The following is a 24,741-nucleotide window of genomic DNA, read 5'->3' on the forward strand; positions in this document are numbered from 1 at the left end:
ATTGGTGTGATAGTTGTTGCGCGCCTCCTCGAAGAAGTCGAACTTTATGCAAATGAAGCAGTCTATGACATCAAATGCTGGTTAGACAATGCTGGTCTACAGCCCGCAAAACTTATGACGGAAGTAGTACTTATTCCCAACGTTGGATTACAGGCAATTCATTCCAAGTCTGCGTTGAAATACTTAGGCCTAATAATTGACAAGAGACAATTTTAGATCGCAAGTGGACGGTGCAGCAACTAATGCATATAACATCGGAGCGTTGATTGTGAGAATGCTGCCAAATATAGGTGACCAAAGGCCAACTCGTCGATTCCTTATTTCGAAGGTGATAAGTTCGATCCTACTGTATGCAGCCCCAATGTGAGCAGATGTACCGAAGAATACAACAAATAACAGAAAGATTGAAGCTGCGTATCACATAAATACACTCCGAACATGTTGCACTTACAGAACAATATCTAATGAAGTAGCTTATGTGATAGCAGAATGATGCCGATTCAGATTTTGGCAAAAGGAAGACAGCGTATCTCACAGGGGAATTTGCTGTCTTTCGGCAGCAGCTCACACGAACTGAAGCTATCGCGGAATGGCAGGAGAAGTGGGACGAATCAGAAAAAGACCACTGGACTCACAGAATCATATGGGATATCCGGAAATGGATCGACCTCACGGCGAAGTATTATAGGTTTCGACATAACCCAGCTCTTAAGCGGACACGGAGGTTATTGAGCGTATCTGTATCGATTAGGGCATAATGATTCGACATATTGCCCAAAGTGCCCGAATATTGCAAAGGACGCCGAACACATTTTATTTCATTGCCCGAGATTCGCAGCCGAATTGGAAGCTACAACCGGGCAGCACTCGAAATTAAAATGGAACATATGGTGAAACCAAAGGGGATATGGACCGAAGTCGAAAAAATGATTACAACGGCCATCGATAACAAGCTTAGGTAGGAAAAAGTCAGCCGGAAGAATGATCCAGCCTCGAGACATAATACCATATGGTGGTCCCTTGGGGAGAGTGGAAGGAGAAGGAGGTAGTTTTAGTGGGTTAGAGTCTCGCATAACCGTGCGGCAAGATCCAGTGGTAGTTTTGAAGCTTTCCACCTTCCATTGACAAAAAAGACGGACAGACGGACTGACAGACAGACAGTAAATACGATTTCGTTTTATACAAAACCTTAAAAACCGTAAAATCATTGCAACCATTGGGTTCACAGTTTAAAAATTCCGTATACCTCACCAGGTGTTAGAAAATCTTTCCTCGATAAATATAATTTTTTAAGTTTTTTCCAAAAGTTTTTCCTGTAGATTCTTTCCATAAATTGTACTGGCCAGTTTTGGATCTACATTGAATCCTTCACTGGTTTTCATTAATTGGTCCTTAAATACACAGAAAAATATTCTTCTAATATAGTTGAAAAAACAGTCGAAGAGAATCAACTTTTCATTTAGTTATCCTCAAAAAAGATGTATAATTAATAACAGTAAACATGGATATATTTTTCACCTTTATTACTGCCTCTTTTGAGTTTAGAATGAACACTAATAACGCAACAGTGGTGAAAATGAAGACCCTTAGAAATTCTTTAAACCTTGGAACTACTGTTCCATTCATAGTATGGAAGCATAAACTTAAGGTGAAAAGCCAAAACTGCCCCTTTTCGAATTTCACCCTAGCTACAAATGCTAACCTATTCGGAACAGTTCTTTTTTGGAAAAATCGTTCATCCTTTGACAAACTATGTACACTTTAGATGTATTCCTTAAAACACCGGTAAAAAATTGAATGCAATTGGGAACCAGTCCATTAGCAGTTTATGACGCTGCTATTCTATAAGGTTATTCCCGATGTTAGCACACTTCATGAGGGTTTACCGCAATTCATTTCCCTCAAACAATAGGCCAGTTATTAAAAAACATATGTTCCTTGAGCAATATTGAGAAATTTCATGAAAGTCTTTTCTTCACTTTGATACTGTCGGAAAACCTGTGAAGAGTTGAAGGCAGCAAAGACAAGACATTCTTAAGTAATAACCTTCCGGTTTGCAGCGCAACGTACGAGACTTTGTTAATCAGAAAAAAAGCAGCCAAGAAACTGGAAAATGTTTAAAGAGTTTTCTAGGACTAAGAACCGTTTGTGTCGTTATTATATTGTCGCTTGACACATTTCTCCGTCATTTCTTATGATTTTGCAACGTTCTGCCGCCAAGTTTATAGTCAATGCACGCCGCGACTTCATACACTTTTATGGTTTATTGAAAGATCGAAATTGACCGTTAGCGTCTAGTTCAAATATGAATGGAAAACTGGAAAAACTAGATAGTCGTTGGTTTGAAGACTTTTTTCGGTTTTAATGGTGCATTGTGGTGTTTTCTTATATGAGGGTACTTAATATTCGTGAACCGTTGAATGATGCACATAAAAATGTTCTTAAAAGAGTTGTACGCAAATTGTGATGATATTGCTTAAGCGTTTTCATTAAGTCACTTGAAAGTAACCAAATCTATTCTAAATAAAATTTTGTAATCCTCAAGATAATATTTTTTCAACAATTTAATTGGCCATATTTCAGAAAAAAACGTGCTTTACCGAAATAATCTTAACTTTCCCATTAAAAATAAATCCATGGCAGCAAATTATAAATTATAAATTGGGACGCAATTAGGAACTAGGGAATTGAGACCTCGTCCTTCACCGACATGAAGCACGTCCCTTCTGTAGGCACTACGCGGAGAGAAGATAATGGGCGGAAAGTTTCTGTTAACATTCCCTAAAAGATATAAAATTTCAGGAGTGAAGGGGTTAACCTTCTATGGGGTTGAGGTTATCAAGTTTCAAGTGCCAGCGCTCAATTTCAATAAAAGGAATGCACGATTCACGGCAACTTCAACTTATGTTTAGATAAGGAAAAGCATATCACAAGCAAATATACACTATCGCAATGCGACCACTGGACTAATCAGTCTAATCAGTATCTTCGTTGAATTAGAGAAAGCAACCCAGACGTGTACGTCCTCAAACTGCGGGTGGCGCAGATAGTAAACAGTCTAAAAAAATGTTCCTGAAAATTGGATGCATGCAGTCCGCGAAGGACTTTCAACCAAGCAGCCTCACTTCTTTCATATTCAAGACCCAAGGAAGCGTCCATTTAAGGCATCGAGAAGGCACTTTTCTTCAAATCTCGGCACGTCTAGTTCAAAGGCAAATCTACAGAAACCGCTCTTCACAAGCACACGGTTGAGCAGTCGCTGCAATACAAGGAGTATATCCTAGGTGCCTTCTTGAATGTAAACGGACATGTCTAACCAGAATAAAATTGGAGGGGTATATTACGCATTGAATAGTATCTATTCTAAGAACATAAATACTCCAACCTCACTTGAGAGATAACTACTTGACTAGACCTGTAAGTAGAGCTTCCAGGGTGGCGTCACCTCTCCAGTGCTCTAGTGAATAATGATGGAACTCTACACACATTGGCCAGTCGCGGGGTGCAGGTTCCACCTCTCGGGGCTAAATGAAAAAAAAAATGGCTATTCGCTGCAATGTAAAGTATCTGAATGTAATTCTTGATACAAAATTAAATTATAGACTAAACATAGAACTGAAGATTAAAAAGGCTTGTATTACCTTCAACGACTGCAAGAGAACCTTCGTAAGAAAAGTCATAGGCGGAAAATACCTCGCTGGATGTACACAGCTGTGATCCGCCTGATGAAGTGGGGCGGATAGGATTTAAAGAACCGCCTGCCCGACAGACGCTATTAATATACTCTTGCACAGCCTTCCCCTGGACTTCCACATTAAACATATGGTAACGTACATTTCAAACGAATTACACCACATGCAAGCCGATCTCCAAGGGGAATTTTACTGTGGGCTCTCCAGCCAGGGCAGAGTGTAAGACACAGTATTCTTTGCCAACGGATTAAAGGTGGCCTGTGAAATCGGTGCGGAAGTTTTCTCGGATACCCATTTGTCTGTATATTCCAAGTGGAGATACTTGGAATATTGGACCATGTATCGACATCGGGCTGGGGCATGATCCGAACCCAAGCTTAAAATAATCATTCTGCCCAACAGCCAGAGACCATTCGACTTTGTGATGGCGATATCTCCAAGCTGGTAGGCTGTACAGATACATACTTAACAGTCTATGCGTTTCGCTCAAAATGCCGGTTATATGGAGCGGGTCGACAGACGGGCCAGGCGGAGCTTCACTCTTGTTAGTCAGTCGGTGGGCATAGTGAGAATCCACTGGCGAGTATGAAAAACAGCTGACTTCAAATGCCGAAGGCTCACCTCCAGTACTTGGTCCTCCTATAACATGTCCCAATTGCGAGAGCTTTTAGCCAGATGCGTGAAACTGCACAAAGGATTACTGAAGTTTACTCAGGGCACTGGCCAATAGGGAATCGTACGGCGCGGCTCAGCATACCTTATAATTCGCAACGCCGAAGTGACAATTGCCCAGTTCTAGCTAGAGCTAGGCTGCGGATCTTAGTAACCAACTCTTTGCACACCTAAAAGAGATCCTTGATTGCAAGGCGAGAAAGCCGCCATGGGCCGCCATGGGGGCCGCGATGGGCTAGCCATGAAAATCTAAGCTTGCTGGATTCTTTTCGCCTTGCCTTTTCCGTCACGGTCACGGTCTTAGGAATTTGTGGCATCAAAACGGTACTCCACTTCGCTAATTGAGCACCTCCAATGTGTTTAATTAAGGAGGTCTGAGCGATTTCCTGAAAGAACTTGGTCTTGTTAAACTTGATGATAAACGAGTGTATCCCGCAGGTGTGTATGAAGAGGACATTTACTATTGTATTAGCAACCAAAGCAGAATTGGGACCACAATTGAAAAGTCATTCTTTAATTTTGAACTGTTTCTCATATCTACTACCTGAAAATAAAAGTCATCAACAAATTGTTGACAGTTTTGTGTTGCAGTTTCGGTACTGTTCGTGGATATTCGAGTGGAGGTGATTTGTGGAGGGGAAATGTGAATCTCAAATGTTTTATAACTATGGCATATCGAATATGAACGTAAACCACAAAATCCAGTCAAGATTCCGCAATTAAAAAAAATTAAGGCAATTGAAGACCATTCAGGATGCTGAGCAGGGTGATTTGAGAAGTGGAAGACATGTATATTATTTACATTGCCCACCCCATGATACAGTTTTGAATGAGCTTCGTCAGGTTCTGAACTTTCAATTGAATGTGTTGCTCCAGTCAACTTTCTAACGAAGTTGAATTTCAACTATGAATGGGTCCATCGACGCTGGGAAAGTAAACCCCCAGACGGGGCACGTGACATTGATCGGTGAGGGAGTGAATAGAATTCGTAGGCGATTTTTTGTTCTTTGCAATCGCGAGGGACGTGTTTCATAAAAGTTCAGCTTCACGCACGGGGACAAGTTCTATTTGTTTCGGTGATCTTACCAAGAGCGTGTTCGTGATTTATAATAGAATTCAAAACTCGATTGTAGCGTGTTCCATAGGCAACAGATAGATATGCAAACTTTCGTTAACGTTATTTAAATGACATTATGCGCTACCATTCTTTAGTCCACCTATATTCTAGTGGTTGGCAAAACTTAAGCTGGGATGGCCTTTTAATCCATCCTTAACAGCACATGGTCTACATTTGGTTTTCGTGATAATGAACAAACAACATTTGAAAGTTTATCCTCACAACATTGTGTCAGTTCTAGGTCACTTTTTTCGTTCGAATGAAGTGCTTCTTAAGACACTATGAAACACACTATGGTTTTGGTGGTATATTGACAAAATCGTTCAAGTCATCGTCAAAAGATCATCCTGAGTGGCGGGAGCCGACCTAGATTTCGATCGGCTGTGTATATATATGCACACCGTGCGCAGAGATTAGTATAGGAATTACCACCAGTCTGTCGGACGAATCACTTGGACCTCTTTTCGTAAGGCTTTTCGGCGATGCGATGCGACACCCAGGATCCATGTGAGAATTTCGACAGCTGTTATAAAGCTGACAATCAGGTGAGAGTGAATACTGAAGCCATTCACAACACAACCCTCCGCGACACCTATAAGAGGGAAATGGATACCGCAATAACTGCAGTCAACAGAGGACCTGGAGATGAAGCATCAACAAATGATCTTCACAATCACCTGAAGAACGTTATAATGGATACGGCCACAAACATACTTGGCCCCAGCCGCAAAAGGAGTCGGAACGGCTGGTTTGACGATGAATGTAAGCCGAGTAATGTTGCATTCTCAAAGAACGCGGGCACGCGCAGAAACTTATCACGAACTCCGTCGAGCGGAGAAGCGACTTCGCAGACAGAAAAAGGAAGCCTGGGAGAACCAACAAGTCTGTGAACTAGAAAAGTACAAGGAGCAACTGCACCAGGCGCAGAAGTTTTACAAACAAGTCAGCAGGATGAAGCCTTATACACCTCGATGCTCAACCTGCCGAGACAAACAGGGAAATCTGATTTCCGACAGAATGGGCATATTAGAACGATGGGTTGAGTATTTTGATGAGCTACTGAACAACCAGTACATCGGCGAGTTGGAGGTCCCGCCAACTGAAGGCGACGGACAAATACTGCCACCACCAAGTTTAGGAGAAAAAGTCCGTCCAATTCATCGGCTTAAAAATCATAAGTCGGCTGGAGGCGATGGAATTACAGCCGTATTGGTTAAATATGGAGGCGACCAGTTACACCAAGTGGTTCATCAACTGTTGCTCAAGGTATAGGACAGCCAATCAATGCCTGACGATTGGCAAAGAGGCATTAGCTGTCTCATACATAAAAAGGGAGATATCACACAGTGCAGCAATTATAGAGGTATCACCATCTATTAGATATTCTCCGCTATCTTGCTAGGCCGGATAGCCCCATACGCCCAGAACATCATTGGCCCATCATTCTTTCTACGGCAAGCGATGGAAAAACTGTTGGAATATGGACAACAGTTGCACCATCTGTTCATCGACTTTAAAGCCGCCTATGATAGCATAGCCAGGGTAAAACTGTACACAGCCATGAGAGAATTCGGTATCCCGACGAAATTAATAAGAATGACTAGGCTGACCCTGACCAATGTGCGAGGCCAGATAAAAGCAGCAGGATCACTCTCAAGAACATTCGACATCAACATCGATCTACGACAAGGGGATGCCCTATCGTGCGTCCTCTTTAACCTGGCCCTCGAGAAAGTGATCCGTGATGCTGAGGTAAATGCAAGAGGTACGAGCCTCTTCAAGTCCACCCAACTACTGGCCTATGCTGACGATATCGACATCATGGGAACCACCCGAGACGTACAAACTGCCTTCATCCAGATCGAGCAGGGGGCGCGAGATCTTGGGCTGCACATCAATGAAGGCAAGACAAAATATATGGTGGCAACGTCAGCACCGAAGACGAATCAACCAACAACATAAAACCGCACTGGTCAAACACGAAGAAGAATAAGGATAGGAGAATACAACTTTGAGACCGTTGACAATTTCTCCTATCTAGGGTCGAAAATCACAACCGATAACAGCTACGATGATGAAATCCGCGCACGGTTGTTGTCAACCAATAGAGCCTATTTCAGCTTACAAAGACTGTTCCGCTGGAAACGTCTCACCATAGGGTCAAAGCTCTTACTGTACAAGACAATGATCTTGCCAGTCCTCATGTATTCCTGGGAAAATTGCGAACTCTTGGCCGCGTTCGAGAGATGAATCCTCCGAAGAATTTTCGGCCCCCTACATGAGGATGGACGATTCCGTAGCCTACACAATGACGAAATCTATGAGCGATACCATGACCATCCGGTTGTGGATAAAATCCGGCTCAATAGGTTACGGTGGGCGGGTCACTTAATCGGTATGGATGAGGATGATCCCACCCGGAAAGTCTATAAGGGCAATATCTATGGTAGAAAAAGAAGACGAGGCAGATCCTGCTTAAGATGGAGCGATAGAGTAGGTCAGGACACCACTTAGCTTTTAGGAATGTCGAATTGGTAACCTCGGAGCAAAACGGGGGTGTCTGAAGTTCCTTATTAAAGCAGGCCTAGACCGGATACCGGTAGTTGCGCCGTTGATGATGATGATGTTATGAAGCTGTACGTTCGGTAGCTAGTAGGCTAGAAAAATCCTTAACGGAAGATAACCCGACGTTCAGAAGCAAACTTCTCTAACTACATTTCGGCCAGTACGGTTTGCGAGCTACGTAAGTTAGTGTTGCAGAGTGAAGATAAAAGTGGCTCTCTCTGTCTCACCAATTACACGGTTACTATATTGGATCTGAGGGAGGGGGTACTATAAGTTTCTAGATTTTTTGAAGTGACGCGATAATAAGTCTCATGCTCCTAATTTGAATTAATCGATTTTTATTTTCTCCTTTATTTCTCTAATTTGTACTACCTTTTCTTCACATTTCTTTTATTTCATTCTCCGACTTCGGGCAATCATTTAGCTATTCAATTAAGTCATATTAAGTCATTACAGTCGGTACTGTCTTATCTTTAAAGATTAGAAAATTGGAAATGGGAAATTTTAAACTGAATATATGAGTTTATACGGGCAGTCTAATACACGTTTGATATTCGTTTCGATAATGCTTATAATGACTCTGCTCTTTATATAAGCAGTGCCTAGACGGAAGAAATATAAGGAAATCCACCCCGGACTCAAATGCGGTTCGCTCAAATTCTTAATACCAAGCAGAGCAAATAAGGAAATTAAACAGCGTTCTTGGTTTAGCTGGAAGGATAATTCTGAAACAAACTAGTTATCATCCCACCAGATCAAGCCTTTGCTCGAATACCAATCAAATCTCTTGGAAATCAGCATTGGTTACCACCAGTTGATCATAAAATGGGAGTTCAAAGTAAGCACAGAACTACGTTTCAAGTTATCCAGCCGATCAAAGTTCCTCCTATAAGAGAATCACAAAATATGTGGAATGGCACAATGGATTCCCCCACTGTCTCATGCGTTTCGACTTTTTTGAATGAGGAACTTTGCTGTATTTCAAGCAGCTGGTAGCTGCCGAGAAATACGATTACATTGAGTTCGACTTAGCTAGCAGCGTTTATTATAGGGCATCTAACGTAATACTGTGAAGGAGGCATCAGACTGATATTTTCTTCTTGATTGATTGATTGATCCTTATCCAATTCCGCCTCCTTTTGAAGAAGTCGGTAACAAAATATATTTTTATCCAGTAAGGGCACATTCAAATTGCTCGCTCACATTCAAATTGCATCGCGGAATATTTTTTCAGTCTCCTATAACTGAACACCATTGATTTCTGCAGAATCTTCCAATTAATTCAATTGGGCCAGTTGCATATCTCTACAAGTCAATATCCACTTGAGTGTGTTTATGTGCCGAAATCTTTTGGATTGGGGTCAATCGTTTATGTTATTAAAAAACAATATATTAGATCGTGATCCGCTAACCCTGCAGCATGATCGTCATTCCGCAGCAGGTTCCGCTCGATCGACTGATTTAACAGTAAACTGAATTGATTTCCAAATTCTAAAAATTTTGCCGTCAAACTGCAGAACCGGCGCTAACCACTGACCACACTCAAATTAACCGCTATTTCATTTTTCTAAATCTAAATCTGTAAAAATCTATTCTAATCTAATCTTTCATCATCTTCATTAAAACGGAAATCATTTGATTTTTCTAATGTGCAGAACAACCACGGGAATAATGCATTTACAGTTTCCGTTCATAACAGTCTAGCGCCTAGGAGAATCGTGATATGAAAAACAAAGAAATTTATAATTTTTCTGCATTTGAATACAATATTCGAATGCATCCAGCCTAGAAATTATTGATTAGCAGTTATTCACAGTTAGATGCATTGTTAGCGATGATATCAAAACTCCCAGGGCAGAGCTGTTCCCAATATCGCTGCATATTTACTGTAAATTTGATAAAGAAATCTGAGAGCATCTATGCAGATTTTGTCCTAAAAATTGCAGATATTTAGATTTTACCATTTAAGATTTATGGGGAAGATTGTGCAAGAACCGTCAAAAAATGCCAGTGATGGAAGAAGCGTGGATTTCTTGATATGCAGAACGTATGGTCTTTCCCGAAACGCTGAAAAACCGTTAAAAATCTACAATCGACACAGTCAATGACCCGCCGACTACGAACAGAAAACACTATCAACTATGTTTGGTCTTCCCGCCAAAAAACAAAAAAGCTTCAAACATATCCAAGTTTGAACACTGGAACATAGTTAGCTTCTTCACGCAACATAAACGTCTTAGCGGCTATGCTTGCCGGTGGAGTCGATTAAGAGTTAACAATAGGCATATGTGTGTAATGTGTGGTCCATTATGTTCTAGACTTACGGTAAAGCAAGCAGCAGCTAAGAACAAAGTAACCGACGATGGCCGGTGGTCAGTGCTAGCCATTTCATCAAAATGAAGCAAACAGGAATAAATGAATACGATTATGTGAAGAAATGTTTAGGCCAGAAGTGCCGAAGCTGGGCTTCTTCAATACAAGCTTATGCTAATATTATGTTGTGCATATATGCATTGATGAGAGATAATCCACAATGACAATACAAGTTTTGGAGATGCACGCACGGAAAATTGTTTGCTTTGTTAACCTTGGCATGGTTATTTCTATTATCTCCAGAGTTCGGAGATGCATTTAAGTAATACAATATAATCAGTGAAACAAAAATTGGCTCCATTGTAACTTTTGAGTAGACAGCCCTAATCGTGGTTATAGAGAAGTGGGATAGGCTTCACCAAGTAGAATTGCTTAACATCTTCGAGGTTTAGGAAAGGCAAGTGAATGCGACGAAGTTGGGAACCACAACCAGAAACCGCGTGGTGCCTAAGTTTCACTAATCAGTCTACAGGATGAAGTCATGTCCGAGTCAGTATAGGTATATTGGAATAATGAATTGCCTCTGCCCTGGACGAAAGCGTCAGTTAACTTTTTAAAAAACTTGTGGTGGATTTTGGTGGACTCAGGACTCTCTGCATCCTCAACAAAAAATTCACTTCGGCTGGTACAGGTCTGAACACATCACGGCTCTCACTCAGAAGAGTTGTGTCTGCCCTGGATGAAACCGTGAGTCAACTTTTTTGGGATAATGGGGTGGCGGGTTGAAGATTCCGCCGTTTGAAGGCGATAGACAAATGATGCTCTTGAAAATGGCCAGCTTAAAAACAATAACTGGCATGAAACCGATGCAGTCACAACCAAATTGTTTGTGGAGGCGACCAACTACTGTACGAAGCAGATCATTGACTGCTTTTGGCGAATGAATCAATGCTCGATGATCCGCAAAGAGCATGGCAATCATCTGTCTACACGGGAAGCAGAATTTCGGAAAACTGTTTGACATGTGGTTCTTTGTGATCGCTGCCCTTTTTTTCGGAAATTTTGTTGTTGATTGTTGATGTATACCTATGAGGTAACCCTACAAAAAAAATTCGATTGGTGTCAAATTAGGGGTACGTCACCTGTCTCTGGATATCAATTTTCCAGAAAAAAAGTTCAGCAGCATTCGATATAGACAAATAAGACTTGTGAGATGCAAAGCTGCCGTAAAAAAGCTGCCAGCCATCTGCATATATTGCTCTGAATTAGCATTTACTGTGCGGCCAATGAAAAAGTACGGACCAGTCATCGTGCCGACAACTCCAAAACTAGAGATTCCTACCTTATATTGCTCTTCTAGAATACTATACTATTTACTTTAAAAAATATGAAGGATACACATGAAGGAATAATGCATTTTGGTTTTATTCACATAATATTAATCTGAAGCTTAGTCGACATTAATTACGTTTAAAAGTACTTGCTACCAATTAATCGATCGACCGCATCTTCCAGTGAAGGAAATCCGAACTCTTGTATAGATTTCAAATTGTCCTGCTAAATAACCCATTCAAAATTTGACATATTTGGCAACGAATACATTATACCATAGCAAAATTTTTTTGGAGAATTCGCGGCACAATTTCTTTATGAACTTTTTCGGTTTGCTAATGATTTATTTTATGTGATGTGATCGGTCTTCCCAATATGACGGTTGCACAGCTAGTTCTATAATTTAAGAAGCTGGGCCACGATGTTGGTCATCCGGCACAAAGAAATCACCTCCAGGAGCTGCAAGCTGATCAAGATGCTGATCGAGCAAGATCCGTGCGTCCTCTTGGGAAACAGAAATAATAATAATAATAATAATCGTTGGCGCAATAATCCATATTGGATCAGGGCCTTGAAGTGTGTTAGAGCACTTCATTCAAGACCGTAACGGTACACTAGGAGGCAATGTGGTCAGCATTGCGCTCGCCCGAGATTATTACCCTGATTTGACTCAGGTACTCATTCACAGCTGAGTCGACTGGTATCCGACGTCAAATCACGATGCAAATTCCACTGCCACCAGTGAGATTTGAACCGCGACCTACCGTATGACAGCCTAGTGCTCTAACCACTGAGCTATCCGGACACAGCAAACAGAAATAGAATGAGGATGACTGGAAGTGACTATCAATTTAGGGGAAAATTTTAGCAAAGCCAAGAAATCCGAATTCTTGAACCAAATTGAAAAGTCTTTAGAACAGGAGATGGGAATAAGGTAAGCAGGAGGTTGCTATAGAAAAGGAGGATTTGAAAAACGAGTTCCCTATATTAGATTTCAATAATCAACAATAAAAACACTACGAAGAGCCTAAGATGCAGACCAATATCATTGACTAAAAGCGGAGGTTGCACTGAACCAGTTGACAGCATTCATCCAAAAAAGGGGGCAAAAATATGCTGGTTTTCCTGTCGGCTTAAGAAGCAAGCGGCACTAAAACGAAACTTAATATGCTTCAGCTTCTTTCGCATAGCAAAACTAAAGACCATCACGAATAATATATTCAGGTAATATAGGAAATGAGGAGCGGAGCTATGTTAGTAAAGATTTTATTTGAGTCAGAAACCAAACAGGCGAAGTACCACTATTCGCTTGCGGAGACGAGGCTTTTCAGAAAACAAGGACAGACTAGACAGATGAAAAGAATGACAGACTAGACAAGTGTTTCTAGCTGTCGCGGGCTGGAAGAATCGCTTTTTATTTTAGTAAGCAGTCTTCGTTGGGTTCAGAGGAAAATCGAATTTTGAGGGAGCACTTGCAGAATACTGAATGGATTGTTAGGATGCATGATAAAGCCTTTTCAGGGGAATATGCTTTCGTGATTTGACGTCGGATATCAGTCGACTCAGCTGTTAATGAGTACCTGAGTCAAATCACGGTAATAATCTCGGGCGAGCGCAATGCTGACCACATTGCCTCCTAGTGTACCGTTACGGTCTTGAATGAAGTGCTCTAACACACTTCAAGGCCCTGATCCAACATGGATTGTTGCGGCAACGATTATTATTATTATTGTATGGTTTCCGTACTAACCCGATGTAAGTGTGGGCGGTTAAACAAACAAAAAAACTGCTTCAAACAGCTGAACGAACACGTCAACACAATTTCTTAGAGTGGGGTTCACAGGGTGATAATGAAAAGGCTGCATGAGAAAGCATTACCGCAGGTGACCTACTTCCGCCTTGTCAAATAAATTCTTGTGACTTCATTACCACAAAACAGTTAAAGGTAAACGAGAAGGAACTACTGAAAATATGTTGTAGGATCAGTGACAATGGAGCTCCAGGGTTTTATGGCATTGCCAGTAAAAGTTTTGAAACTGATAGTAAAGACTAATCGGGTCTAAACCCGATATGTTCTTCAAGACCTTAGAGGCATATATAAAAGAAGAATATTCCTGCCGCTGTTGAAACCCAGTAGTCTAATTGGGGAAACAGAGTCGTTCTGACGGATCTGCTAGCTGGATATAATAAGGAATATAGTGAAATGAGTTATCTGCAACAGCAATAGCCTCGGAACACGAGAATGGGTTTCGGTGGATCCTGGGGGTGTCATGCCTTATGCGAATTGAAGTTAAATTAAAGTCACATTAGTTGATACAGGCATTCTTGAGTCCCTTATGAGTTCGCCTGCTAGTTATCGCTCAAAGAAGAATCTTCGGCATAGGGCAGGTGAGGGCTGCCTATCACAGAGAGGGCGAGATACCGGAATTCTGAATTGCGGCGTATAAGTGCTTGCCCTTCCCAATGCAAAAGGGCTACAAGTTTCGACTGTCCGGATCACCTGGTCGTAGTTGTTACAACAAACAGCTGTGGAGCTCCTGGTTAAAAAGAGCCATGGTAGCATCGCTAGCTGGCCACGAATCGTAGAAAAGAAAAACACAGTCAAAATAAAAATTGGTTGAAATCCTGCCGCCTCTAACTCAGTTATCAAATATCTCGGCTTTCTAAAAGACACTTTGCCAAACTATTGACGAATGTCAGCGAGAGGAAATTCAGACGCAAGTCGCTCAAAGCTGCGGATAAAAATGCTTGCAAAAATGAAGGCAGAAGAATTCAGGTAATACTCTGATGGCCCTAAAAATTTGCAGTGATAATACTGGCAGACGCCTTTGAAGTCGTCATTCTTGCAAAAGAAGTCAGGGTGCTGTACCAAGCAACACATATGGATGGATCTGCAAAATGAAGGAATGCAACACAAGGCATGATTACCGGCAACGTGAATGGCCGACGCACGCATAGATTAGTTTCTCCTATTAAGGAATGGTTCGAGCAGAGATGTGAGAAGATCAACTAATATTTAGTTCATCACAGGACACGGTGCATGCTTTTGAATGATTCTCCGTATTCGCCTGGATGAGATAGCATACTAGAATATTCAGAACATTTTAAAATTGTACTGGATTGAAGTTAACTCCGAAATTGTAAAGAGCTGCGTAGACAGAGAGGAGTATAAGGACTTAAGGAACCATAACCACGAGGGTTAATCCTCCCCTGAGATAATACCTTAATTGTCTTCTCGCGGGGTTAGGTAAAGAACCAGCAGTGGTTTTTAGTGCTTGTGGACCCCAAACTAGTTCTCGCTCCGATGTTCACGTAACTGAGCTGGGCGGATGTGTATGCCTAATATTTTAACACTCCATATATGATAGAATAAACCCAACGCGATTTTTATTTTAATAGGCAATTTTGCCGTTAAAATAAATTATAAAACTTAAAACCTGCGTAAAAGTTCAGACCAGAGCCGGCCGAAGTTGAATTTGTTATTTATTTTTGAAATTGTGGGGGTCATGGCGTAGTCAGGACTGTGAAGCAGGTTTCACGGATTGCTCTGCCCCACTGTCTCTTTGAATGAAAAATGCGTATGACAATTACAGTTGCGCTGGTTACTGGCACACCTTCATCTAGGGTTCTGCAGTATACTATGGTAAATGGATAGAAAAATTAGAAGCAAAATCTTCCAAGAACTGCAGACCAAGAATACTCGTAAGTAAGAAGAAAATAAAACCGCGCTAGTTTACGCGGAGATACAATGTGTTGCACACTGACCCATATCCCTAGAAGTAGACGATTCTGAACCATTAAGTATCTATTTCGGAGGTGCGAGCCTCAATTACGGACTCCCACTACGCTTGATGCCCCTTTCTTCGAGATTCAGCAAAATGGCCACCTGCAGTCTTTTTCGAAGACTTGAATTATTAGCAAGAACCCTTCTTTGCATTAGAGAGGGAAATCTACAAAAAAAAAAAAAAAACCGTTGGCCCCTTTGAGAAGGTGGATGATCCTGTAGCTATATATTGAAGAAATCTATGACTAATATTGTTACCGCTTGATTGCTGATAAAATCCGAGCCCTTATGCTGTGGTGGTCATCTAATCCATATGGGAAAAAAATATATTTAACCCGAAAAGTCTATCGCGGCAATATCTATGTTAAAAAGGAAGACGTGGCAGACCCTGTCAAAGGGACCGTGTAAGAAGGCAGACAGACAGTTGCTAGCGGATAACGGTGCCATTCTCAGCCCCAGCTAGATTTCTCTTTGCCGAAAACTCCTTTTTACAATTTTAATAAGGCCAGTCCATTTTTTCGCGATGCAACTGTAGAAACTATATGCGAATGGCAGTAGATTGCATTCCTTAACACAGTAATTGGGAATGTGATAACTATTCAATATAAAATTCTCGGGCTTAGTAAACAGTTATTTTGCTCTTAATGATACAAGTTAATAATACAAGGGAAAAGTACAATTATCTGAAAACACGCCCTGTGAACTGGGGCTTAAGAATGCTTGCCGGAAGAGGCCACTAAACAGAATAGACATTGGTGCGCCACCAACGTGCAAAATTTCGAAACTTTATTGCTTCGGAAATGTTAACAACGCCTCGGATAGGGACTGACCTCATCGCAACGGCGTTTGTCTATCGAAAACGGACTACGATTGGTTTCTGAAATGTGCGCACGCTTCTCGACAACAGTATTGAAGTTACCCAGAATGTAAGCTTTCTCCAACTTGGGCGGGAATTCCAGCTTTAAAACTGGACATTCTGAGACGAAGCGAAATAAAATGGAGAGCAATAGACTTTTGTCCTGTGAAGGACATAATTTCGGCCATCAATGCACTAAAATGGAGCAAAGCTGCTGGGCTTGACGGTCTCCCTGCAGAGTTGTTTATCGCTGCACTTGCAGTTACTGCAGATTTGCTACTCCCACTCATACGAAAATTTTAGGAATCTAAGACCCAAGATCCCAAAGAAGGGGACCCGTTTTCAGTGTGACAATTAGAGATGTATCTGTGCGCTCCCTGCCGTCGCAAAAATAAAGTAACCCTGGAACGCATCAAAGTACATCTAGAAAACTTGATGGGTAGAGAGCAGGCTGGTTTCCACTCCAGATCCTCCTGCATTTACCACATCAACAGCCTACGGATCATTGTGGAACAGTGCGCAGATATTCGCTGCACCTGCTCTTCATCGATTTCGAGAAAACTTTGGATAACGTGAACAGAGAGTGTATTTGGAGTGCTCTACCCAGGGGGGGGGGGGGCATTCCAGAAAAACTAATAGCAATTATCAGGGCGGCAAATGATGACACAAAATGCCAGGTACTGCACCGAGGTCCAAAGCGGAGTCTGCCCGGGTTGCATCTTGTCACGGATATTATTTTTTTTTCTTGTTATTGGTAACGTTCTTTATAATGCCTTGTCCGGAGGGCGCGCAGGAATTCAATGGACGATGTCATCCTTACTCTCCTCTCAAATCTGGGAATGCACTTTTCTCAACACTAATATCCAGTTGAGGCTATTCTGTGCTAGTGTTCATTCTGTTTTGCAATATGGGAATAGCATATAGAAAGTGAACTCCACTGTTCCTCAAGAGCTTCAAGCTTTCGTCAATATCTGTCTGCGTCGTATCATTGGAGTACCCTGGCCTGACACTATCTCAAATGAACAACTTGGTCGGCGCACAGGCTTGGTCCTCGTGTGCAATGTGGTAGAATGACAGAAGTAGCAGTGGATAGGTAAAACATTTAGGAGAGGCGACAATTGCATTGCGGGCTATGCCGTGCAGTGGAATCTACTCTCCCAAGATGACCAACGGGTGGGTCGCCGCAAGAGAACTTGTTGCAGAACAATAGAGAATGAGTGTGATGGTCTTGGGAAATCGTGGGGGGTGCTAAAGCGCATTTAAGGTAACGGCGAGCACCATTCGGAAGAAATAAGTGTGTAGGTGTGGTTGACGGGCTATATCCCACCAAACGGCGAATGGCAATCATATATAAATCAATATTACAAGTTTATTGTGCAAGAGCAAATTATCTAAAGACTGTAGCAGAAATATCACATGTTTAGTCGATAAAAGTCGCTTTTGAGAAAATTAAATTCAAATTAGCTCCTTGTGTTGGGAGTGAGAAGCGCCGGTGAAGTAAACTTTTTCCTTCTGATTCGACAATTTCATTAACCAAAAAGGATACATAACTGTAGGAAACAGCACCATTAAAGTGTTCGGTGCACTTTACAACAAATTCCTGAAATGTGCGCAAGAAAAAGTAAATTTCATTTAACTGCTCGTAAATGTTTATTGATTTTTAGTTATGGAAGTTGGTAGAGCGTGAAGTTTCAAGATGAATTACAGGCTGCAATAAATTAAGGAAACTATTCAATAAAATTAAGGATAAATATAGGAATTCGAGGAAATTAAGAGTTTTATTATGTATAGAAGAGAGGTATTGGAATATTCCATAGACTGAGGAGGATTGAGTTCAAGGCTTATGTTAGGATTCCAAAACGGGAGAATTGCATGACCGTTACAAGACACTTGCTTGAGTTAGCCTATTGTGTCCCCGATGATGATTTTTCCAGGTGTTTTCTTCACAGTTTCTTTCCGTATATTTTTTTCCTGTTTCAATTTTTTAGGATCTATTGATAGCAAAATAACTTAAAACAAGTGATTCATAAATATTCGAGCCTGTATTGAAGGCAGAATGAATGATAAAATTCATCCCTTTCGCCATTCAGAATAAATCAACCGTGACTTATGAAAAGTGGCAATCGTCTACTGATCACGTGACGGTTTTAAAACTAGTTATTCATTATAGTAATTCCAATCCATTCATCAAATGTTTCGCAACCACCTCACTGCAGATTTCTAACAAGCATCTAATCGCTAAATATTAATTATTAAAATCTTTTATCTAAAGTTTACGTGGAATCATTAGCGCTATTCAACACAAGCCAAAATGTTGATTTCTTAAAACAACAGATCCAGTTTGTTGCATTTATGAATATAAAATATCAGAGAATTCAATACTGATGACAAATGACAATTTTACACAAGCCTGGGATTATCATCGAAATTGGGGTCAACTTCGTACAAGCTACTTGTGACACAAATTTTTGGAAAGATCTTATGGAGTGGATCACGTGAAGGTGAAATCTTTTTTTTTCAATTTGTTACATCTCCTTTCCCGTCTCGAGTATCGTGTGTGACATAATAATGAAATTCAATCACCTATAACACCTCGAATTAACTACTATGACCCACCCTAAAGTCCATAGTGGACTTGAGCACTTGTTGGGATGGTCGCTGGCTCTTTCGTGTGAAATAATGAAGTTATCGGTCATATATTAACTACCTAATAATATCCATCAGCGAAGTGCATATGACCTGTTTCTGCAAAATTTGGAAATACCTGGTACTCACTTATGTATTATGTTCTTTTATGCATATCGGTTTGGAGAAAATATCTCGAAAAATTCATAAATTATGGGATAAACCTTGGAGCTGCTGGTGCAAACGCACTTTCCCTCCAGCGAGGAGGACTGTGAGTCAGAACCTCGCTTGGAGGGTTTGCGGCAACCCCAGCTGTGCGAGACTATCAAATCGGTAATTGCCGGGGATAGGATCGGCTGGGCTATAAACAGCTTCTCCGCATACAAATCTCCGGGCCCAGATGGCATAATGCCAGTCATGCTACAGAAGCAGCAGGAAAGGGTTGTGCCGTGGCTTGTTGAGATTTACCGGAGCTGCATCACTTTAGCATACGTACCGCAGTCCTGGAGGCGCGCACGGGTGGTTTTCATACCGAAAGCGGGCAGGCGCGGTCATGAGTCCGCGAAGGACTTTCGACCAATCAGCCTGACCTCTTTCGTGCTGAAGACCCTAGAACGCGTCCTGGACATTCACTTAAGGACGATTATGGAGAGAACGCCTTTCTCTAAGTCCCAGCATGCCTACCTCAAAGGAAAATCCACAGAAACCGCCCTCCACGAGGTAATTGGCACGGTTGAGCGGTCGCTGCAGTACAAGCAGTATACCCTTGCTGCCTTCTTGGATATAGAAGGAGCCTTCAACAACGTCAGTACCAACGCCATCAAGGAAGCCTTGACCGGTATTGGATTGGAGGGGTATCTCACGCATTGGATTATATCCATGCTGAGTACCAGGATAATCCAATCCGATCTGGGAGGCAACCACTTGACCAGAGCTGTGAACAGAGGCACGCCCCAGGGTGGTGCTATGTCACCGGTGCTCTGGTTAATAGTAATGGACAAAATTTTACGTACATTAGACAGCAGCGGGGTGAAGGTGGTGGCGTATGCCGACGACTTGGTGATACTAGTATCTGGGATGTTTCTGTCCATTATGAGCGACATCATGGAAGGAGCGTTGCGAAAGGTGTGCCTGTGGGCCGCAAGATGCGGACTCAGCATAAACCCAACCAAAACGCAACTGATGCTATTCACCACCAAGACAAGGATACCTGAATTCCATCTACCACGGCTGAATGAGCAAAGATTGGTTCTTTCCTCTAATGTGAAGTATTTGGGTGTAATCCTGGATCCTAAGCTAAATTGGAGGTTGAACATAGAACTGAGGGTTAAGAAGGCCTGTATAGCCTTCTATGCCTGTAAGAGAACCTTTGCCAAGAAATGGGGTCTCCAGCCGAGGATGGTTCTCTGGATGTACACCGCTGTAGTGCGTCCGATCCTGACGTACGGATCTATTGTATGGTGGCAGGCTTTGAAGAAGAAATACAATAGAACGAAGCTTAATAGGATTCAAAGAACCGCGTGTGCAGGTGCTACGGGGGCTCTGTAGTCTTGCCCGGCAGATGCTCTCAATGTACTCCTGCATCTCCTCCCCCTTGACCTCCACATCAAATATGTTGCAGCGTGCAGTGCCGTAAGACTGCGTGAGTCCGGATGCTGGGCAGCGAAGTCCTACGGCCACAGCAACATTCTAGTTGAAATACCTCGAGAAATCTGGGCATCCCCCACGGACTATGTCACACGCAAGCTGAACTTCACGAGAAACTTTGCTGTCGACCTTCCAACCAGGGCAAAGTGGAAGACCGGCGGCGTGTTGCAAGACTATGACACGGTATTCTTTACGGACGGATCAAAGATGGCCTATGGAGTCGGCGCGGGGGTTTTCTCGAATACACACGGTGTATCCAAGTCGTATGGTCTCCCAGGTTTCGCCAGTGTATTCCAGGCGGAAGTACTGGCGATATTGGAAGTCTGTCGATGGCTGGAGCGTGATTCGAGTCCCAAGCGTAACATAGCCATTCTGACCGACAGCCAAGCGGCCATCAAGGCCTTGTACTCTACGACGACATCTTCCCGGTTGGTGGGGCAGTGCAGAGACACGCTCAACCATCTGGGCGGCACGCTCAAGATCACTCTCCTCTGGGTTCCCGGGCATAGGAACATAGAAGGGAATGAGCGGGCTGACGGATTGGCCAGGCAAGGCTCTGCTCTTGGCAGTCCCTCGGGGAACACAGTCGGTGTTCCGCTGGCGGCTGTCGGGGGCCGAGTCTACTCGCACTACCTAGCAGCCGCGGGCCTGAGATGGCGAAGGCTTACAAGCTGTGCCAAATCAAGGAGAATTTGGCCCGCTTATAACATAGCCCGATCACGAGAGCTCCTGTGCCAGACGCGTGCAAATGCATTCAAGATTACGGCGGTCTGCACGGGGCACTGGCCCATAGGGGACCATGCCGCTAGGCTCGGCTTACCCTACAACTCGCATTGCCGAAGCTGCGGAGAAGGAAGGGAAACCCTCATGCACTTTCTCTGCGATTGCCCGGCTCTGGCTCGAGTCAGGCTGCGGACACTGGGTAAACCATTCTTTGGGGACCTCAGTGAGATTTCTAGTTACAGGGTCGGAGAGCTGCTTTCCTTCGTGAATGCTACGGGCTGGCTCTGAAGATCCGAGCCAGCTGGACTCCGCTTCCCTGTTCCTATAACAACAGTCACGGTCTTAGGAGTTTGTGGCATCAAAACGGCGCACCAAAGCGCTAATTGGGCTCCTCGGAGCGGCCACTGATACCTACCTACCTACCCCATGGGATTAGAGTCAACCAAAATTGAGAATTGTGCTCTACAATGGTCTACATTAAATGGTTGACTTTTTTAAATGATTCGGCAGACGCAAATTATATCCTTTCGCTGGCCGATAAATATGTGTACAATACACACTTTTCCACGACCCTCGTAACATGATTAGATCATATTTTTTACATTACATGTACAAATTTTCGTACACTCGTTTCTAATAAGGAACTAGATCTTGCCTTGATTATGTGTACGACATCCATGCCCGTTTTATGGGTGTTCCTATGGATTTTACACAAATATATTCACACGTTCGCTGTAACTCGTATGTTATTTTACTGATTTTCCAATTTATTTTGCAAATTGATGTGCGTAGTATGAAATGTTGTATCCAATATAAAGTACTGCACTCACCTGAAAGGAAAAAAAAACTGCATGAAATATGTTTCCAGAAACTGAAATCGTGTACATACAAAAGAAAAGTTACGCCCTTAAAAGCAACAACCTCAAGAGCGCGAAATTAATATGTTATCGAAAACATTTGTGGAAAATCCTAGAACGATTAAGTTATAAACTACAATATAGGCACAGTTGGTTCCACACTCATATATACGGTTTTAAGGATTATTATGGTAGGTATGTAGTATAAAAGCGACTTTTTCTTGAAGAGAAGCACGCCTAGCACTGAGGGATGCCGTTTTGGGGGGGGGGGCCCATAGCCCCCTGGTGGAGTTCACGTAGTATAATAACCCTTTTACCCCATAGCTAGCAGTTTTTTAAGATTGCCAAGGAACGACTTACCTACTATCCTTTGCTTGGATTGAGCTTGAGTTGGATAATCACAAAGAACGGAAGTCAGCTATCCTGGGTCGCTGAGAAACAGGCGGTGAAGAACAAAGGTGTAGACTTTTTGTGAAACAAGGAAAGAAAATGTATCGTCGGGGTTGATACCTTAAGAAAAATCTTTTTCATTTACTGGAGCGATTTTCAAAAAAGGAATGAAATACGTTAAAATCAAAAACTGAAATCAATTGTATGTCGAGATCACATTGTATGCCTGAATTTTTAAAAAGCCTTATTAACAATTCTCATACCTAACGAATATGTGGGATTGAAGCAGTGAACTGGAGGATAGATTGATGTGAAATAGCTATTTCACAACATATTGCTTTCCGGGCTTGATATGTGGCGCTTCAGGAGCCAAGCCTCCTGTCTACCAAAACCATTATTGCAGATTGACAGCCATACACTGCACGAGGTGACCGTATTATTATCAAAACGATGAGGATCTAAACTGTGGAAACGAATAACGACCTCGCAATTCCGGGGTGTCATGCGAACTATGCACATTGGATAGTTTATAGTCGGGGCAACTGACTTTATTTGAACGGAGACAGCAAAAATATGTCTAAAGTTAGCATATCAGACGTCAGAAGGAACACAGATCACATTGGTATAAGCGCTAAATTGTGTGCTATCCAGGCGAAAGCCAAAAACCAGAAAATGCCCTTAAGAAGGTTCAGGATAAACTTTGGAAAGGATGAAGAGGGGAGAACAGGTGGGATCAGCCCAGAAAAGGGGAATGCTCCCAAGAAACCCAAATTTGAACGCAAGAGAGAGGAAATCTTGGGCAGATCAAGGACGAAAGTATGAGCTAGGGGCTCTGGCTCCTTCACCGCCCTAGCTATGCTAGAGACGCGAGACCACCGAAATCATTTTCGGAGCAAATACTCACTCATAAGGCACATAAAGTCATCTGACCTTATCTTCGGGCAAATGTGGTAGAAATAGAGTGCAAAGCTTGTGTTCACCGGCATACCCTTTCGACCCGGTCTTACACAGGTAGACTGCGCGACTGAGGACGCAGCGGAACGACTTAGGAGCACTGTCTAAAATGACAAGCTGAAAGCGATGATGAAGGATGATATAGCAGGAATATATCCGGTGACAATTTAGTCTTGATATGACTTGATTGTAAGATTCTTTCGATTCGGAGCCTGTAATGGGGACTTCTATCACTGAATGCTTGAAGGCAGCACTATCGCATGGGAGCTTCTTGTTGATCCGCTTTTATGTAATCCGTTTTGGGCATTTAAGTCACTGACCCCGGACGCCAGCAAAGAACGTCTCTCGACGATTTACTTGCTGAAGACTACTGGTCCAGAAATACTGAGCCTAGACTGCTTTGTAGAAATGTCTTCAAATATCGTCAAATTTTGCTCTCAAGATAACTGAACCTTTTGAAGTCACAATGGTCATTTTAAAATAAACGAAGAAAGTACAGTTTAAATTATTGTATTAATTAATATAAACTTAACAAAAAACTTCACAACTTTTTATCATCTGTTCTCTTAATTGAAAATCAAATGTCAGTTTTAATTACCTAACTTCCATTATTTTTTTGCGACCAATTCCAGGCCTACTCCGCCACGGAGAACACCGGTGGTGGAAACTGTCAATCAAATTCGAAATAAATTTCACTGCGCCAAAACAATCTACATTGGATAAGAACTTCAAGCTTTAATGGAGTCCATGTAAAACTCCATCATACAAAAAACTGCATCTGTAGTAATTGTAAGAGCAATTTCAAAGAAACACATTGGAATAATGCTGGCTCTAGAACGCTGGGCGTACTGGGGGCAGATTAGTGGCCTGGAACCAGGAAGCATGTAGGTAATTTGGGATTCCTCTTTTGAAAAATCCAAAGTTTGCATCATTGTTGAATCCAATTGAAAATGTCTCTCAAAATTCCAGAAAAGAGACTTCCTCACTGTCCAAGTTTTATTGGAAGTCGGCAGAAGAACTCGGAAAACACCTGGCTAATTTCCAGAAGACGACACCGGGATCTCACCGAAATTAGCCGTTAGACTGGTGAAGCCCTGCGAGATGAAAACGCAACCATTTCTCTTCGGCCGCAATGCCAATGTGCGTAATGAGATCTGGGGGAAGCACCCACACAAATCGAATTTATCCTTAGCAATAAGTAAAAAATAGGTAAT

The 24,741-nt window shown here is 42.3% G+C and overlaps 1 protein-coding gene across 2 annotated transcripts in view; it reads right to left on the reverse strand.

Annotated features, from left to right (window-relative positions):
- LOC119654824 (probable nuclear hormone receptor HR3) overlaps positions 1–24,741 on the reverse strand; it is a 449,138-nt gene that overhangs the window by 326,550 nt on the left and 97,847 nt on the right. The window lies entirely within an intron of this gene.

This window comes from Hermetia illucens, chromosome 1, assembly GCF_905115235.1.
Source record: "Hermetia illucens chromosome 1, iHerIll2.2.curated.20191125, whole genome shotgun sequence".
NCBI classification, from domain to species: Eukaryota; Metazoa; Arthropoda; class Insecta; order Diptera; family Stratiomyidae; genus Hermetia; species Hermetia illucens.